Source organism: Sus scrofa, chromosome 16 (genome assembly GCF_000003025.6).
Source record: "Sus scrofa isolate TJ Tabasco breed Duroc chromosome 16, Sscrofa11.1, whole genome shotgun sequence".
NCBI lineage: Eukaryota > Metazoa > Chordata > Mammalia > Artiodactyla > Suidae > Sus > Sus scrofa.
Window position 1 is genome coordinate 27,063,495 of NC_010458.4, and position 21,211 is coordinate 27,084,705.

General features: G+C 35.7%; 1 long non-coding RNA gene across 1 annotated transcript in view; it reads left to right on the plus strand.

Annotated features, from left to right (window-relative positions):
- The window catches only part of LOC106505886, a 54,846-nt gene that overhangs the window by 13,771 nt on the left and 19,864 nt on the right, over positions 1-21,211 (plus strand). Inside the window, exons 2-4 of the long non-coding RNA XR_002339572.1 lie at positions 103-259; positions 19,443-19,605; positions 20,715-20,844. This is a non-coding gene — a long non-coding RNA (uncharacterized LOC106505886). The remainder of the gene's footprint in view (positions 1-102; positions 260-19,442; positions 19,606-20,714; positions 20,845-21,211) is intronic.

The window sequence follows — 21,211 nt, forward strand, 5'->3', positions numbered from 1 at the left end:
AGTCCAAGTAGAGCTTTTCTCCTGGCTCTACACTATCCACAATTCTGGGGTTCCATGCCTCCTCACAGCCCAATTCCTTCTGTTTATATTGTATCTTTCAAGATAAGCACCAGCTCCTGAACTATCACAGGATGGCCCTACCCTCCTGTCTCCACCAAGGTGCTTTGTGGCTTTTTACCTCTGGCAACAGTGAATGATCACCTCAGCACCTGCCTCCTTGTCTGAGTTCAGAAGAGAAGGAAAAACTTTCGCTCAGGAGGTAAGGAAACTACTGCTGCTCTATTTTGCCTCTCCTCTCATTCATATTATAAAAATTAATATTTGTGTTGATTCTTTTTTTTTTTTGGTCTTTTTGTCTTTTGTCTTTTTTGTTGTTATTGTTGTTGCCATTTCTTGGGCCGCTCCCGCGGCATATGGAGGTTCCCAGGCTAGGGGTTGAATCGAGCTGTAGCCACCGGCCTATGCCAGAGCCACAGCAACGCGGGATCCAGCCGCGTCTGCAACCTACACCACAGCTCACGGCAACGCCGGATCGTTAACCCACTGAGCAAGGGCAGGGACCGAACCCGCAACCTCATGGTTCCTAGTCGGATTCGTTAACCACTGTGCCACGACGGGAACGCCTTGTGTTGATTCTTGAAGCAAGTTTTTTTCCTCAGCTTTATTGCTGTATAATTGACAAAACTCGTACATATTTAAGGTGTACAATGTGAAATTTTTATATATGAATGTATACAATGTGATTTTTTTACCACGATCAAGCTGGTTAACACATCCATCAACTCATATAGTTACTGTTTTTTTTTTTTTGAGAACGATTCAGATCTACTCTTTGCAAATTTCAAGTAGATGATACAGTATTGAACTATAGCCATACTGCTATACATTAGATCTCTAGAAATTATTCATCTGTTTATATCTGAAATTCCAAAGGAAATAAAATCAATACCTCACAAAGATATCTGCACTCCCATGTTCATTGCAGCATTTTCCACAATAGCCAAGATATGGAAACAACCTAAGTGTCTGTCAATAGATGAAGGGGTAAAGAAAATGTGATATAAATGAATAATATCGAATATATATGAATATATTTGAAAAATATTTGGCTTTTAAAAAGAAGGCAATCCTGTCATTTGCAATAGCAGAGATGGACTTTGAGAGCATTAGACTAAATGAAATAAACCAGAAACACAAGAATAAATTCTGCATGATCTCACTCTTGCGTGGCATCTAAAGAAGCTGAACTTTTAAAAGTAGAGAGTAGAGGGCTGAGTGGTGAGGGAAACAGGGGGGTGTTGATGGAAGGAAAGAGTTTTAACAATTTGTCTCTGCTAAAGCTGCCATTGCCCAGAGAGCTTGGCTCCATCTGAGCAGAAGTCTTGAGTGCGTCCTGCTGTGATGATAAAAAGTCTGTGCCTTAAGAGAAGCTGTGCATTGTGCCATCATGTGATACTCCCTAGAACATGGGCCTTGGAATGAGGGTGCACTATGTTACCTACTCTCGTAGAGATTTTCAGGAAACAGTGCTTTCCATTTTCATTCTGAGTCCTTTCTCCTAAGTACTCGAGACAGCTTCAGTGGCAGATACTGTGTTATGCTCAGTTATTCCTCCCTCAAAACCTGTGGTAGTATACTTCTCACATCAGTGCACTCTGGTGCTCATTTCCCTTGGTTGGATGCCCTACAGGCAGGAACCTCTATTCTCAGGCCTCCAGCATGGAACCCTCAGCCATGCCGTGGCTTCCTGGGACCATGGATAAACATGGCTCCAGCTGGGACCCCTGTTCCAATTCTCTTTTAATTTTTTTTAACAAAGTATAATTGATTTACAATGTTGTCCCAATTTTTGCTGTACTGCAAAGTGACTTGGTCATACATATTGATATATTATTTTTTAGTATTATTTTCCATTATGGTCTATCCCAGGAGATTGGATATAATTCCCTGTGCTATATAGCTGGACCTCATTGCTTATCCATTCTAAATGTAATACTTTGCATCTACTAACACAAACTCCCAGCCTATCCCACTCCTTTTCCCCTCCACCTTGGCAACCTCAAGTCTATTCTCCATGTCTGCGAGTCTGTGTGTTTTGTAGATAGTTTCATTTGTGCCATCTATAAGTGATAGCATATGGTATCTGTCCTTCTCTTTCTAAATTACTTCACTTATGATAATCTCTAGTTACATCCGTGTTGCTCAAATAGCATCATTTCATTCTTTTTTTATGGCTGAGTAGTGTTCCATATGTACCACATCTTCTTAATCCATTCATCTGTCAATGGACATTTAGGTTTCTTCCATGTCTTGGCTATTGTGAATAGTGCTGCTGTGAACATACAGTGCATGTGTCATTTTGAGTTATAGTTTTGTCCAGATATATGCCCAGGAGTGTGATTGCTGGATCATATGGCAACTCTATATTTGTTTTGTGAGGAAACTCTATACGGTTTTCCAGTGGTTGTACCAATTTACATTCCTACCAAGAGCATAGGAGGATTCCCTTTGCTCCACATCCTCTCTAGCATTTGTTATTTGTAGACCTATTAATGATGGCCACTCTGACAAGTGTGATGTGGTACTGCATTGCAGCTTTGACTTGCACTACTCTAATAATTAGTGATATTGAACATCTTTTCATGTGTTTTTGCCACCTGTATGTCTTCTTTGGAGAAATGTTTATTTAAGTCTTCTACCCATTTTTAATTGGGTTGTTTGGGGTTTTTCGTTATTGAATTGTATGGGTTGTTTGTATATTTTGGACATTAAGCCCTTGTTGGTTGCATCATTTGCAGCTATTTTCTCCAATTCCTTAGGTTGTCTTTTCATTTTGTTTGTTTGTTTTTAATGATTTCCGTTGCTGTGCAAAAGCTTTTTTGATTAGTTCCCATTTGGTTTGTTTATTTGTTTGTTTGTTTATTTTTATTTCTATTGCCTTGGGAAACTGACCTAAGAAAACATTTGTATGGTTTATGTCAGAGAAATGTTTTACTTATGTTCTCTCCTAAGAGTTTTATGGTGTCATGTTTTATGTGTAAGTGTTTAAGCCATTTTGAGTTTATTTTTGTGCATGGTGTAAGGGTGTGTTCTAGTTCCATTGATTTACATTCAGCTGTCCAGTTTTCCCAGCACCATTTGTTGAAGAGACTGTCTTTTTCCCATTTTATATTCTTGCCTCCTTTGTCAAAGATTAATTGACCATAGGTGTCTGGGTTTATTTCTGGGTTCTCTATTCTGTTCCATTTCTCTATCAGTTTTTGTACCAGTACCACACTGTTTTGATTACTGTCACTTTGTAATATTGTCTGAAGTCTGGAAGAGTTATGCCTCCTGCTTTCTTTATTTCCCTCAGAATTATTACTCCAATTACTTTAGCCTTTCATTCAAAATCATTTAATTAGTTCCTTCTCCAATAAATAGTAAACTGTGTCTAATATGAGAAGAAATGAGTGTAAGACCCTGCCTTCAAGAAATCTACAATCTTACCATCACATTGAGTATCCCTGAATATAAATGACTTTTCCAGTAATGAGCAGTGGAAGATCAGAGGATGCAAAAAATAATTTATTCAAGGCAGTTGTGGAAAATTTGACACTAGGCTGGGCCTAAAGATGTAGGTAGAGTTTGGAAAATATTATCGTTGTTGATGTCATCTTAAGTTTTTGGATTAGGAGTTGTCCATGTTTAAGATGAAGAGAAAAATCATGTGGGGGCACAATAACACTCTATAAATATTTGAAATATTATTAAATATTGTATAAGGAGTATATTGAACTCTTTGTAGCTCTAGGGGATAGAAGAGCATTACTGGGAGGGAGTTACAGAAGACCAATTTTTTTTAAAGTTTTAAATTTTATCTACTTGTTTAAAAAGGCTGCTTTGTGAAGTATCTTGTACCTAATGCTACCTATGAGGGATATCATGGGACCCATGAAGTTCCCTGAGACACTTTCAGGGTATCCATGAGGTCAAAATGAATTTAACAATGGTACTATGACAGGCAGAATCATGCTATCCCAATGATGCTAATGTTCTAATTTCAGGAACCTGAATATGTTACATTAATGGCAAAGGAAATTAAGACTGTCATGAATTAAAGTTGTTAATCAGCAGACCTTAAAATAAAGATACTATGCTGGACTATCTGGGTAGGTCCAATGTAATAATAAGAGTCCATAAGAGTGAAGAGGGGATCTGAAGAGGGGCCCAGAGAAATAGTGGTGTGAGAAGGACAGAGCCCAGTGTTGCTGACCTTGAAGATGGAAGAAGGAGCCACAGACAAGGATGTTGGTGGACTTTCAAAGTTGGAAAATACAAAAAAAGAAAAAGAAAACAAAAAACAACAGATTCTTCCCCCAAAGAACCTTCAGAAGGAGCAAAATACTACCAACACCTTGATTTTAACTCAGATCCATTTTGGATTTCTTAACCCCAAAACTATAAGATAGTAAATTTGTATGGTTCTAAGCCACACATTTGGCAGTAGCTTGTGACAGCAGTAATAGAAAACTAGTGCAAATGCCAAGATATTTGGCTTTTTCACTCTCATTCTTGCATGAGTGTACAGGGGGTTTTCCATGGGATATTTGAATGACATAATACTGCAGATTAAACACAAAGTCAGCTATAAGAATCTATATGCAAAACAGTGCCACTCCTCTTACAAATTTCTGGAAAGTACAGTTATTTCTCATAAAAATGTTATTTACCTTAGCATTTAATAGGTCTAGACTTAAATGTCTAATATGTTATATCTTGGTAACTATAACCCACTTAAACCAAAGCTCCTTGGAGTTCTCAATAATGTTTAAGAGTATGAAGGGGATGCTGAAACCAAAAAAACCTATATGAGAACTGCTATCACAACAGGAACTCCTAATTTTGGTGAATAGCTGTGTCCTTCCATTTCTAAGACTATATGAATATATTAAATGTATATAGAACAAATGAATTTTGATGTGAGTGAGGAATAGGAAATGTCGTGAATTAATGAATGAGTCATGTTTTGAAGAGCAGGCCAGGGAGATGAATCACATTATTAATTCTGGAAGGATATGAGTCTCAAAAGATGTTGAGGCTTTGTGGAGCCCCAGTAAGAATGAAGGAAGCATGTTTTATATGTGTATTTGGTATCCTGCACTACATTCTCTGCTAGGAAATGAAAAAGGAACTCTAAATAAAAAAATATTCACATACATACTGTTTGGAGTATAGAATATCTGTCTACATATACCAACATTGCTTGAAATCAATAGATTAGAAGTGGATGGAACCAAAATTAAAAGTCACCTGTGTCCCTACAATAATCCACATTTGAGGCAGTATCCTCTTGGAAGATATAAGATGGTCTTAAACTTTTGATGATAAAAATTAACTTATTCTTAAGAGCTACATGATCTTTCTGCAATACCATTTTACTCAGACTGAAAAACAAGTGATTTCCCAATGTGGGTGATGTCAAAATTTCTAAGCCAAAACATAACTATTTGCACTTGAACCTGAAAACCTCTCAGTACCAGGGAAAAGGGAAAGGAATTTTTGAGCTACATAAATAGACATCAAGAAGTCCCAGCATTAAGGTTTGTGCAATTTGCCATTAGAATAGTCTCTCAATCATTGTGAACTCATTCTGTAGGCACCTAACACACTTGCTGACATAATGGCTAGGTCACAGCAACTACAACAGAAAGAGAAAAGTGAGAATTCGAAGGTCAAGGAAAGAAAGCACCCAAAGAGCTTATAGAAGATGGCATTTTTTTTTTTGCATTCCATATGCCTTCATATATATCTTCTGTAATCCTGATAATGATGAAAGGTAAATGCTTTCTTCCTGTTTACATATGAAAGACATTGAGCCTTAGAGTTTGAGTAATATGCCTGACACTATGCAACACACCCAAACCTAGGCAGGGATCCCCACTGAGTACAGTCACAGAGGTTAATGTTTACGTTTGTATGACAGCATTTTCTTCTTCCCAAATAGGCTTCTCATAAAAAATTATTTAGAAACAAAATATATAGACAGGGTTTGTGGATAAAAATATCTTGAAAATTGCATTCAGTTCTTAAATGTTGTGACTCCATAAATTCTAATTACCAAAATAGAAGATATTCATTAAAATGTGTTCATTCCTTCTCTGTGATTTTTGTTGTTGTTGCATCTTCCCTTATGGAAGAGGTTCAGTGAAAAGCTATTTAAATAAATAAGCAGATGATTTTAATAAAGCCATGTTTTTAAAAGGCTGCTTTTATTTTAACTAATTAGATCTATTTCAGAATTAGGTCAGAAATAATTTCTCCCCAAAGACTTACTAAGCCAGAATTTCTACAGTTCATTAAGGAGGAGGGTAAAAGCTTCCAGAAAGATGCTTTGGAGAAAAAAAGAAAAAAAAAAACAGGCAAGTGGCCCAAGGGGACCTAAGCTTTCCTGGAAAATGCCTCAAACAGAAGTGGGGCTGGAGTGTGGTGCAAGGTAGAGGGAAAAGGAGGAGAGGATGGCTACATGGCTTACTTCTTTTTTTAAGGGAAAAAAATCTCTTTTTGTATCTGTTTTCCTTCCTTGTGTCTCAAGATACCAGTGTCATTTCTGAGTCCTCTTTTCTTCCAAACTCCTTCCCTTCTCTCCATCCTCTTCCTGTTCTCTTCTCCCCTTCCCTGTCCTTCTCTTTCTTCTCCCCTCTTACCTTCTACCTGGTTCTTTCCTTTCTTTCCTCTGTTCTTTTATTCTTTGTATATTTTCCTCTTTATTTCTATTTCTTCTTTCCTTTTGTCCCATTGTTTTCTTGACATCTTTATTATTTGAGGAAATACTCCAAAGAATAATGCTTTCCCCTAAATATCACATCCACCTGAGTTTGGCCAGACCTCAAGGAAAAGGCCCTGAGCTTCATTCTCCTTTCCTCAAAGGAATAATAATTTCATCATGTAACTACCTGCTTACCTGCTTTCATCTTATAATACTCTAGTGTAAAATTCATCTTTATCAAGGCTACAAAACATATATTTCAAATATAATGACCTCCTCTATAAATGTAGCAAATTCAACTCTTATTTTTGCAAATAATCTCAAAAGCACAAATAACTAATGTTTATGGTTAAATTTCTGTAAACTCAGTTAGGGCAAGCACCGTGTTTTTCCTCTGATGTACTTATTTTTCTGACCATGGTATGTGCAAAGTCTATACCATGCCAGGCACATGGAAGACCATCCGTATTCATGGCTGAAAGAATGAATGAGTGCAAAATTCTATAATTAGATCATTAATTCTTTTTTTTCTGGGTTTTCAAATGGTTTTAATAAGTTAAAGATAAAATTCAAATCAGATATTTGCTGAGCTGTTGAAACACCCTACATCGCTAATTTTTAATTCAGACCAAAGTACTGAAGAAATTTTAAACCCAAAGGACTTGAAATTGGATAATAGTTCCGAAAAGAAATTGATTGGATCGTTTGTTTTATTTATCATTTCTTTGCTTTTTATTTTAATCGAAGAGTCTAAGTGCTAAAAATTAGATACTGTAAAATTTCACTTAACCATAAAATGAGAACATATGTTTAATTGTACTTTTAGGGGGAAAAAGAAGAATATGAAAGATAAAAAAAATGAATAGAGGAATGTTAAACAAGTTATTTGAATTCTGAGGAACTTTTGAAGTCAGTATGGTTTATGCTAACCATCCCTACTCCTGTCTGCATCCATATCCAGAGATTGCTGGCTAATAATGCACAGGGAGACAAAGTCTCCATAGCTAAGCTTCCTGCTCTAAAGAATTTCTCCTTCTCTGGTGTGTGCACATATTTTCGTGTACCAACCTGTTGACCAACTACATGAATATGACTGTATCTCTTTGTCACATAAATATCAAAACCCTCACCTTACATTATCTATCTCTATTTTAAAAGGGGTTTCCCCCAGACCTAGCTCTCTGAATATACCCAGAAAAGTACATATATCTAAAAAAAGGAGGTGCTTCTGTCTGTGAAATCCCCAAGTCAAGGAGAATAATGATTAATATTTCTGTTCTTGTCCTCAGAAATGAACAGACAACCAGCACACTGGTGTAGTACCTGCTTGATAGTTCTCATAAAGATAAAATCATTGAGGGAAAAAGACACATGAATCTATCTGCCAGTAAGTTCACAAACAGCTACAGAAAAATGTACATGCAGACATGAAGGAAGAGGATAATTTGGCTAGGGAAGCAATGGTTTTGAAGGTAAACTATCAGGCTCTCTTGGATTCATAAATACACAAAATATGTTTCTTTCCCTTTTAAAAATCATTAAAATTTTTACTGTAAGTAGAATAGAGAATAAGTTCCCATTGAAAATTTCTTTGAATAATGCTGCAGTGAACATGGGGTGGGTATCTGTTTCAGATTGTGATTTTATTTTTTTCCAATAAATAATACTCAGAAATGGAATTGCTGGATGATATGGTAGTTCTCTTTTTAATTTTTTGGAGAACTTTCAAACTGCTTTCCATAGTAGCTGCACCAATATGCATTCTACCAACAATGCACAAAGATTCTCTTTTCTCCATATCCTTGTCAATACTTACTATTTATTTATTTATTTACTTATTTATTTATTTAGTTTTTTGTCCTTTTTAGGGCTGCACCCACAGCATATGGAGGTTCCCAAGCCAGGGATCTAATCAGAGCTGTCGCTGCCGGCCTACACCAGAACCACAGCAATGCCAGATCTGAGCCGCGTCTGTGACCAGCTCACGGCAACACCGGATCCTTAACCCACTGAGCGAGGCCAGGGATCAAACCCACAACCTCATGGTTCCTAGTCAGATTTGTTTCCACTGTGCCATGACGGGAAGTCCCTATTTATTTTTTTGCTAATTGCCGTTCTAACAGGTATGAGGTTATATTGCATTGTGTTTTCTTTTTTTTTTTTTACTGTGGTTTTGATATGCATTTTCCTGGCTATTAGAAGAAGTTGAGAATTTGTTCATATGTGTGTTGTCTGTCTATATATCTTTCTTCTTTAGAACACTGTCTATTCAAGTCCTCTGCCCATGTTTTTAATTGGATTGTTTGATTTTTTTTAAATTGAATTGTGTGAGCTCTTATATATTTTGGTTATTACACCTTATCAGACAGATGGTTTGCTATATATATATATATATATGAAATCGTCACATTGTACATCATTACATTGTACACCCTTATACAATGTTACATGTCAATTATATTTTAATAAAGTTGGAAAAATAGGAAACGTTTCAAGTTGCTTTGGCTCTGGAACTTTGGATGCATTCATACGCTTTTTAAAGTCCATGAAATAGTTAAGATATTCTGTTTCAATGTCTTTCCATATAAATACAGATTATTATGCCTCTGGTATACCTGGTTAGTCCAAGTAAACACAGTTGACCTGAGATCTGTGATAAAGAGCCCACTGTAAGGAACCTCAGCCCTTTGAGGCCAGAGAAGTTTTCTTTGTCCTTGCCATGGGCTGCACCATTACCTGATACCAAGTTCAATATTCTTTTCAAAACAAAGTGATTTTATTTCACTAACTTTAAGGGGAAGGAACCAAATGAGGATGAGCACTTAGCTTTTAAGAAAGTCACGGAAGTAATTTTTATTAAAATTTAAACTGTAACCATCTTTATTAAAATTCAGTCCATTAGTCATACATTGAGATGATGTCTTTTCTCTGAGTAACTCAAAAACTATGAAAATAAGCTCCAGAAATGAAATTAAAATTTAGTTTAAAATACAACAGAAGACTAAGCAAATGAAAATCATGGGAGAGGAAGGGGAGTGTCAATGGTGGAATAGCTGCCTGTTGTGCTCAAGACACCAACTCCCCAGGATTACAGGGATTCTGCAGCTCTGACCAGTCCCTTCTCTGATATAGAGCTCTGGATCCCAGGATAAAGCTTCAGGAAGCTTTGTCCTTAGGATTTGGGACATACAATATGCAGGAAGTATGCTCCCCCCAAACTTGGAAAAATATGGTAGCCTTATACCAAGTGCTATCCAAGGGCTACCAGTTAAAACAAACAAACAAAAGAAAACCCTAAATATCTCAATAGTCAAGGGATCCCACATATTACAGCTTGACACAGGGATTGTTGGTAGCCCTTCAACTCAGGCTCTCTTTCCTCTGTAGTATTATATTCCCAATTTTTAGTTAGGCAAATGGCTATACTGCATAATGACTATAGTTTTCAGACTCTCCTCCAGTTAAGGGTAGAAATGCAATAAAATAATTTGATAAAATTCAGCAAAGTGAAAAAAAAGAACCCTTAGTAAATTAGAAATAAAAAGGAAATTGCCTAATATAATAGATGGTATCTGAAAAAATCCTACAATAAATATTATATGCAAGGGTAAAAGTTTTGAGTATTTCTCTTTGGGATTAGGAATGAGAAAAGAATACATGACATCATCACTTCTATCTGACATTGACCTGGAAGGTCAAGTGAGAACTAAAGGCAAGTAATAAAAAAGTGTAATAAAAGTTACACAGGTTGGAAAGGAAGAAACAAAACTATCACTATTCACAAAGGATGCAATGATGTGAATAAAAATGCAAAGAATTATCACGTAAACTACTAATGTTAATAATAGGGCTGGGAGTTCCTGTTGTGGCTCAGCAGGTTACGAAGCTGACCAGTATCCATGAAGACGAGGGTTTGATCCCTGGCCTCACTCAGAAGGTTAAGGGTCTGGCATGCCATGAGCTGTGGTGTAGGTGGCAGACGTGGCTCAGATCCTGCATTGCTATAGCTGTGGTGTAGGCCAGCAGCTGCATTTCTGATTCAACCCTTATTCTGGGAACTTTCATATGCGGCAGGTATGGCCCTAAAAAGCAAATAGGGCTGAGCAAAGTCTCAGAATTTACAGTCAATATATGAAATAAATCATATATTCAGACATAAGAATCAGAAGGTGAAATATTTAAAAAGATACCATTTGTAACCATATCAACAAATACGTACTTAGAATAAATCTAACAAAAGACATGCAAGAGATTTCTACAGGGGAAATTATAAAACCTTGTTGAAAAATATTAAAAAAGAATTAAATGGAAAAATATACCTTGTTTCTAGAAAGGAAGACTCAGTATTGCAAAATTATAAATTCTTCCCAGATTAATTTATAAATTTAATGCAATCTCAATTCAAGTACTAACTACTTGTATGTATATGCATGTATGTATGTATGTGATTTCATAACTTGTTTCCAAAAAATTTATTAAAATGCAAAAACCAAAACTAACCAAAATACTCTTCAATATAAATACAGAAGTGGGAGAATTTTACAGGAAGATTCATTACAAAGCTCTGATAATCAAGACAATGTTTATTGATAAGATATAAATTGAAAAATTAATGAAACAGAATAGATACCTGGAAACAGTACCATGTATATGTAATTTGTAATAGGTACAACAATTCATATCACTGAGAAAAATAATTTAAAAAAATTAATAGACCTTTTTGTAGCAGTTTTGGTTTTATAGAAAATTGGGCAGAGTGTACAAAACAAAATTCTAAAATAACCTTCACTCTACCCCCTGGTTTCCCCTATTTTTTACATCTTGAAATTGTAACATTTGTTGAAACTGATGTACCAATGTTTATATTATCTTTAACAAAATTACATGAGGGTTCACTTTTTGTGCTGCACGCCATATAGGTTTTGACAAATGTATAATATGTGTCCATCATTTATACATCACATAGGATAGTTTCACTGCCCTAAAACCCCCCCTGTGTTCTGCCTATTCATCCTTCCCTGTCTCCTACTCCAAAATCCTGGAAACCTCTATTCTTTTTAAAGAAAAATATACTTTCAAGTAAGAGGTTTTCAGGACAATTAACTATCCATAGATTTTTTTATTTTTATTTTTTATTTTTTTAATTAATTAATTAATTTTACTTTTTAGGGCCACACCTGTGGCATATGGAAGTTCCCAGGCTAGGAACTGAATTGGAGCCACAGCCATAGTAACACCAGATCTGAGCCACATCTGTTACCTACACCAAGCTCATGGCAATGCCGGATCCTTGACCCACAGAACAAGGCCAGGGATTGAACCCACATCCTCGTGGATACTAGTAAGGTTCATTTCTGCTGCACCACAATGGGAACTCCAATAAAAATTTTTTAATTCAATCTTTACTTCACCCCAAACACAAAATCAATCACTAATGGATCAAAAGTCTAAATGTATAAGCTAAAATAATAAAGTTTTAGAGAAGAATATAAGAGAATATCTATATGACCTTGTGGTATAGACAGATTTCATAAGCAAGATACAAAGCACAAACTATAAAGGAAAACATGATAAATTGGACTACATTAAAATTAAGACACATTCATCAAATAATATAAAAAGAATGAAAAGATAACTCATAAAGTGGGGAAGGAAGATGTTTGCAACAATATAACCAACAAAGAACTACTGATGTATAAAGAAGATATAAAGAATTATAAATAAATCCCCTAAAAGACAAAAAAATTATATATAAAATGTTCATAATAACTTTTTTGCATGATATAAAAACCTAAAACAATTGTATACCATCAAGAGAAAGAAGCTATATTCATACAATGTAATACTACAGCACTGAAAATAAATGAGCTATGGAGATCCACAGAAATATGGACATCTCAAAATATGTTGGAGAAAAGGCAAGTCATAAAAATGCATGTACCATAATTCTATTTATATAAAATACAGAAACTGGCAAAAGTGAAATCTAATGTTTAGGAATACATAAAAAAATAGAAGAGAAATGTTTACTATAAAAGTGATGGCAGCAATTATTTTTAAAGGGGAGCAGATTGTCACTAGGAAAGGATGCAATAAAAGTTTATTGAAAGCCATTAATGTTCTATTTCTAGAATTGTGTGTTCCTTTCAGAAACATTTGTAAGATAGTTCATATAGTTTTATACATTTATCTGTATTGTGTTTTGCAAAAATGTTAATTTTTAAAATGTAAGTTTAAAATAAAAGGCATCAATTCTTACCCTTCTCACTTCTTTAATACATAAATAAATAAGGAACAAGAAATAGCTCTTCTTTACGACAAAATTCCAATTAATAAATTCAGAAGGGAGATCATTGAATAGTTTTCCATCATCATTCCCAATAGAATATCAACTTTGACAACCACCCACAAATCAGTGTACTTTTGTGGGAGACTGAATGTCCAACAGAAAAATTCTAGCACTATCGGAGTGAAAAATCCAAGAACAGATACACTGTGAAGGGTAAGAAGAACTATTTCATTTTATCCATGTTACTCCTCTCTTCCAAGGCAGCATAGCCCAGTGCCAAATTCTCCGACAGGGAAAGGGAGAGCATAGTGAATGAGTGTCTTGCTTCCCCAGCCCTGTGAAACACTACCCCAAATGCTCCCTTCTTTATCACCCAACCCAGAAAACTAAGGTGATTTGCAAGACTGAGGGGTTGGGGAGGTTAGGAGCCCAGTAACCAGGACTTGAAACTCATTAAAGGGCCACAGATTCTACTAACCACATTACAGACTCCATCAGGAAGCCCATCCATAAACCACTTGGGATTCCTTACCTGCTCGCCCATAGGCAGACCCAGTGTTCCACATACCTTACCCCCACTCCTATGGCCAGATCCTTGCATATGCATATCACTGTGAGTATGAGCCTTTGCAGATGACTTGAAAGCACACACTGAAAGCCAACCCATTTCTGCAGGACTGGGAGAAAGCACACACATTTGAGCACTTCAGGGCACTTCTCTAGGGAAAATTTAAAAAAAAAAAAAAGAGGCTCTCATCATTCAATCTGGCTTTATAGGATCAAGAGAAGGCATACAGATTTTTGAATAACCCAAGACAGAGCATGAGGTGTGGAGTGGTTGTGTCCCATCCACAGAAAAGTTCTGAGAAAGCTTCAGAATCCCTAGTTGGACTGACTTGTGAACACATCTCTCTCGTGAAGCCTGTCAGTAAAGACTGGAGGAGGCAATTCTTTCTTCAAGGGCAGACAGCAATATGAGACTTCAAGGAACATAAAAAAAAAATCAGGGAAACTTGGTACCATGAAAGGAATACAATAATTTTCTAGTCACCATCTACAAAGAAACGGAGATTTGTAAATTTTTTGACAAATAATTCAAAACAGTTGTTTTAAGGAAGCTCAATCAGCTATAAGGAAATACAATTCAATGAAATCAAGGAAACAGTAATAAATAAAATGAGAATTTCAACAAAAAGATAGAAATTGTAAGAAAGAGAGAAAGAAAGAAAGAAAAAAAGAAAGAAAGAAAGGAAGAAAGAAAGAAAGAAAGAAAGAAAGAAAGGAAGGAAGGAAGGAAGGAAGGAAGGAAGAACCAAACAGAAATGCTGGACCTGAAGAATGCAAAGGATGAAATTATATAGGCAACTGAGAGTGTCAACACCAGACTTGATCAAGCAGAAGGAAGAATCTGTGGACTTAAAGACAAGTCATTTGAAATAATCCATTCAGAGAAGGAAAGAAGGATGAAGGAAGGAAGGAAGGAAGGAAGGAAGGAAGGAAGGAAGAAAGAAAGAAAGAAAGAAGGAAAGAAAGAAAAGAAAAGAAAAGAAGGAAGAAAGAAAGAAAGAAAGAGAGAGAATCAAAAGGAATGAAAAAAACTGTGAGATTTATAAGATACCATTAAGAGACCAAATGTATGAATTATGGGGCTCTTTGAAGGAAAAGGGGAATAGAAAGGTTATTTAAAGAAATAATGGCTGAGAACTTCCCAAATCAGGAAAGAGATTTGGACATGCAGATACATGACACTCAAACATTCCTAAACGTTCAACCTAAAGAGGTTTACACAGAGACACTTTATTATTAAACTGTCAAAAATTAAAGACAAAGTGAGAAAAATTTGAAAGCAGCAAGAGAAAAGAAACTATCACATAGAAGAGAACCCCTTTAGGGTTTATGCCGTGGGTGCGGCCCTAAAAAAAAGGACGAAAGAAAGAAAGAAAGAAAGAGAGAAAGAGAGAAAGAGAGAAAGAGAGAAAGAGAGAAAGAGAGAGAGGAGAGGGAGGGAGGGAGGGAGGGAGGGAGGGAGGAAAGAAGGGAGGAAAGAAGGGAGGAAAGAAAGAGAAGAAACTGCCAACCAAGTAAACTTTACCTGACAAAGATCTCCTGAAGATTTTTCCTGATGAATAAAAGCTGAGGGAGTTTGTTAACACTAGACCTGCCTTGCAAATAATGCTAAAGCAAGTTCTTTAAACTGAAAGGAAAGACTAGTACCATGAGAACGTATGAAAGTACAAAATTCACTGGTAAAGATAAGTGTAAAGAAAGCCAAATTGAGAATACTCTAATACTGTAAGGGTAGTATAAATCAGTTTTAACTCTGGTGTAAAGGTTAAAAGAAAAAGTAGTAAAAATAACTATAGATACAATAATTTGTAATTGAATATACAAAATAAAAAGTATAGGTTGAGACGTCAAAAACAATATGTGGAGAGAGATGTAAAAGGGTAAAATTTTTATATGCAATTTAAGTCATTATCAGCTTAAAATAAACTTGTAATTATAAAATGCTTTATGTGAACCTCATTGTAATCCCAAGGGGAAAAGCCTGCATAGATACACAAAATATATTGAGAAAATAATCAAATCATGCTACTACAGAAAATCATCAAATCACAAAGAAAGCTAGCAAAAGAGGAACGAAGGAACTACAAAACATCCAGAAAACAATAAGATGGTATTAGTAAGACCTTACCTATAAATAATCATTTAAAATGTCTGATCTATTTAAATATTATTTAAAGTAGCCAAATATGGAAACAACTTAAGTTTCCATTGATAGATCAATGGATAAAGAAGTTCTATTTGATTCAAGCTCATGAGAATATTTTCCTCCACTTTCTACCCAATATGTCCCCAACCTCATCCTGGATGATTTTGAAATAAATGAGACATATTATGAAATCCATAAATATTTTAGTATATATCTCCCAAAAAAGGGGGACTCAGAAAATAAATCCACAATACCATTAGCAAGTCTAAACAAGGTAAGAATAATTCATTAATATCATCAAATAAAGCAGCTTGTTTTTGAGTAGGAATGATTAGGACTGAATGTGGTAATGGTCTTAAGAAAAGAATGAATGAGTTGTGGAAATTCAGGGAAGGGGTTGGGCGTGGTTTCCAGATTTAAAGAACAACTCACCCAGGGGAACAGATTATGTTTAGGACATTTTATAACTTTGTTTTTGGCTTTTCTTGGAAAAGTGGTTCTGAAATAGTACATAAGAGAAGTCCCTCTACTACACAGAATACTTGTGAATTTCATTTCTTTCCCTTTTCTCTATTAAGTAGGAAATAACAAGGAGAAGGATTCAGTAGCAAGGAAGTTGCATATTTAAAATGTAGACAAATTCTTAGCATTCAAAGCCAAATTCTAATGATTCCAATATGGAGCTTATCTTCTTATTCATCTTCCTAATTAAATGTATTCTCTTTTTCCTGGTTTAAAATCTTATTTCTAGTCACTGAGGGTATCTTTAAATTGCTTGCTTGAGACAAGATTGTCTGGAATTATGTATTGCCACAATGCAACAAACATTGTCCTATGCCTTCCAATCTCTCTTTAATGTTTCTGAAAGATTTATTCAGGTCAGGTCTAGCACTGAAATTTGATGTCTACAGTCAGGTGAGGGGATTTTTTTCCCTTATATAATTTTCACCTTTTAGAAACTCAGAATGCACAAGGTTAAAAAACAAAATAAAAACAAAAAATCTCTTCCAGTAAATATAGTATTGGATTATAACCTATTGATAAAAAAATTCATTAATCCATACTGATATAAATAAATGATCAAATACATAAACAAATGTGGTAGAGGGGAGTTCCTCCTTGCAGTAGAAGCCCAATGAACCAATATAGAAGGAATCAAAGAAATAGAAAATCACCTTTTAGTGATTAACGTAGTAATATTTTTTTTTGCAGAGAAAACCATTGATGTATGTTAAAATTATTGAGCAACATATAATGAATAATAGAATATTTGAAGAGTCTCAAAGTATCTCACTGCAATATATTAATTAATTACAAAGAGAGAAATAGTAACTTTACAGTGGGGAACCATGGCAGGATTCTGGTTAACCACCATCATCAATAGTAAACTATAGCAACACCATAAACTCTCAACATGATGTTGCTAGAAGGGAACAGCATCATTTCTATGGTATTCTTATTCAAAATATGTAACTTTGGTAGATCCTTAAAAATGAATTACCAGCTTCAGGTTAAATACTAAAATAAATTTACTTCATGGCAATATAGCCCAAAGCAATGTATGCGTAATGATAACTTCTGATATGTCATTAGGGTTAAATATTAATGAGGAATTTTTTTTAAATCTACATTTTGGCAACTTAAAGATTTTCACATTTCCTTAAAAAAATGATTGTCTATTTCATCACAGTGGCTATGATTTAGGCAGCAATCATTTTGATCTTTGGTTAATAAAGTCTTGTCAAAGGATGGATAGAAAACCTGGCCCAAACAACAAACTTATTAAAATGTTAAATATACATATATATAACTTCAAAGAGGGACAGTCTTCAAAATACTGATCAACACTTCTCAAAATTGTCAAGGTCATGAAAGATGAGGAAAGACTGAGAAGCTGCCACAGATTAGAGGAGACCAAGGGAACATGATAGCTTAATGCAATATGAAACTCTGGATTGGATCCTGAAATAGGAAAAGGACATCATTGGGAAATCTGACTGAGGTCTGTAGATTAGCTTTATATTGTCCCAGTACTAATTTTCTGGTTTTGACAATTGTATCACAGTTATATAAGATGTTAACATTGGGAAAACTCAATGATGTATACATGGGAAATACTATTTTTGCAACTTTTCTTTAAATCTAAACTTGTTCCTAAAGTTAAACATTAAGGAGGGGGGAACCCTTCTACCAGTACATAAGTATATCCTGGCTTGGGTGAATCCATTTATAAACTTCTCACCTTTTAGATGGCTGGACCCAGCCTTTTGGGACATTTCCTCTGCTTTGCCCTGCAGAGCAAGGCATTTTCTTGGAGATCTCTAAGTCTCACTAAATACTATGTAGCCCTCAGAACAAGCAAAAGCATAGTAAATGTTGGGGAAAGTTTCTTTTATGCTATGTACATGGTTTAAAGCACCCTTGGAAGTAGTTTTTGTTTGTTTTCGTATAGTTGGAGACATAAGGAGCATTCGCAGTCATAACTGTGAACTCGAGGAAGGCTTCTATGCCACATGCAGTCTTCTCTTTCTGGTCTCTTACCCTTACCCTGAGCATCCCTTAACTCTTCCCTCCATTCTGCCCTTAATACACTCCCTAGACTCTAACCTCTGAAGTTAAAGAAAAGCAAGCACAAATTTAAAAAAAAAAAAAACTCATAAAACAGGCACATGTGAGTGCACGTATGTGTGTATTTAGTTTAGGAGGTTCCAATGGCATCAATATCCAACATTTGATTTTTCCATCTGTAGAACAGCAGCAAGACTGCCATCATCTAAGTTTGTATCTGCTGCTGTAGTGCCTCCCTTTCTGCCCCTTTTCTCTTTAAATGGCATCTCCCTCATCTGCCTTTCCATTTTACATGACTGCTTTGTTTTCCCATCCACTGCTAAAGCAGAAAGAGATACCATAGCTTAATTATACTAACAGCATATCTGTCACACTAATATAATGTTCCTTTCCATTCATGGCTGTGTGGATTTTTTTACCTGGAAAATTGTATACTGACCAAAAATGATATTAAACCTTGCACGGACAGCCATGAGCAGGAAATGCTCTTGGCCCCACCAGTACCTTGCAGGTAGGGCAGGACTTTGAGGTCAACTGCCTTGGAATGATACCTCTAACTTGAAAATTTCATGAAGCAGTCTCACAACAAAGCTCTGTCCCACCCTGAACCCTCACAGTCATGGTGGAGTCTGGGAGACAATTTGTTTTGCCTCTAAGGACTGTCTAGTTTAATACATGAACTGTCCAAAGGAAGCCCTTTTATACTAATCTCAATTGCTTTCAGTCTTGTTCCCTAGGCTTGTCTCCAGGGATGGCATATGGGGAAACAAGATCAGGAGCTCCCCTTATCTTAGTTGATAAATAGGTGTTTGAGGAGAGACTGAGATTGCTATGAGTACTAATTGTTAATAGGTTAATTTTTATCATGAGCTTCTGACTCCTCACTCTTCTTCCCCATCCCACCATTGTTATAACTATATAAGCAATCTACAGTGCCTGCTAGAATTTTACCAGTTATTCTATTAAGGATCCAATCTAGGGTCCACCTTGCATGTAGTTGTCATGTCTTCTTGGTCTCCTTCAGTCTCCAAATACTTTTGGGTGCTTTCATTCTTTCCACCCAGCAAGATGGTAATTCAAACTTAAGATAAAGCTCAGTGTCATTAATTGTCTTTGCCTGATAGGTGCCAATGGAGTCTATTCAAGAAGCTGCCATTCTGTAGATAAACATGGAGTTGTCATGCTGAACTGCTTTGCCTCTCATACATCTCCAGTTTGCCCTTTGGAGAGCTCAGACATCAAGGAAGTCTGGGGACTTAGACCAAAGTTTCAAACTCCAAGTACCAGGTAGTTTTGAAGTCTCATGTTTACTCTTTAAAGCTTTCAGGGATTTTATGTTTTACTCAAAATTATGCATATTTATTTCTAATTCAGAAATTATACTTCCTTAATTTTTATGACAAAATTAACATGCCAGGAATATTCATTGTATTCATTCCCTGGCTTGACATATTCATTGTTGCAGTCCTGGCATATTCAGTCTAAGAAGCTGAAATGGTGTTATTTCAAAAGTATGACTGGATTACACAAGCCATAACAACTAAATGCTGGTGTTCAATCACCACCTACAACGCTGTTCCTACAGGCCAAATGTCTTCCAAGTTATAAAAAACTGTCTTACAAACAAACTTTGGGCTTACAATCTACTTATAAGTTGGGAACTGTTTTTTCTAATATACAGTCTCCTTGCCACAGGGTTTTTATAAGTCATCACAATAAATAGTACTTTTAATTTCTGTGAAAACCCACCACTTATTAAGTTGGATTTTTTTTCTCTAGTTATCAAATGGCCTTCAAGCAGAACTTCTTAGTATGAATATCTGATTGGGAAAATGGTCTGACAACAACAAAAAGAAGTTATATGAAAAAGCAAGATTGAACAGAACTCATTTACAAGCAAGGGCCTTTGATTCTGTACTTTGTCCTTCAGCTTCAAAATTCAATTTTCCTACTCAATTTTCTGCTGTTAAAATGATGCAATCGTTTGTTGCTTGGATATAGATGGTAGTATACTCCATCTCTGACAGTAACAAAGTTGGTGAAAAGCTCACCGGAAACCAAGTTCTTCTTTGAGCCTTTTATCAAGGCTCTTTGTATTTTCAAAATAATCAAAGGCGAGTGCAGGTGAAAAGCAGAGCATTGCTGGTGAGTGATGCAAAGATCAAGCCCTGGAAATTTTATTTTCCTTGGAAGATAGTTTTTACTGAAGGGAGAGTGGGAAGGCAAGTATTGTACACCAGAGGCTACTGGAGCTGAATTTTGAACTTTCCATCCCCATTTTAGAATTGGGTCAATGTTGTTATTGGTTCTGGCTACAGGAAATTTTGGTAAGTGGGAAATATTTTCTTCCTTTTACATGATTTCTTCTCCTAATCCTGCTGCTTTCTCTCCTTAAGGTGTCATGCATGAGGAGAGTGACATCATTTCTGTAGCAGTGTTCTCTCCAGGATCCTTACAGATGGGGGTAATTGCAGATAGAAATCATACCTCAGGAGGACACCACTGGTGACCATGAGAATTTAAAAGGTGACATATAGATCCTAATGCTCTCTAAAAATCTTATTTCCTTTGTAATTTTCAGTTATTTCAAGATGAAATGTGCTCTATCTTGATAATTGAATGCCTTAAGGGAGCCTTGAGACATATATTGAAAGGACCTTGCCTGTGTGTATGACTCATGCCAAAAATAGAAATAGATTAAACTTCATGCCTCTCTCATAAAATTCCTATCCTCTTTTATCTTTTATATTAGGGGGTCTGTAAAATACAGCCCTTGAGCCATATCTGGCTCATGGTCTTGTGTGGTTTTTTTTTTTTTTTTTTGCTGTTATTCAGCCTACCACTTAAGAAATTTTTATACTTTTAAATGGTTGCAGAAAACCAAAAGAAGAAA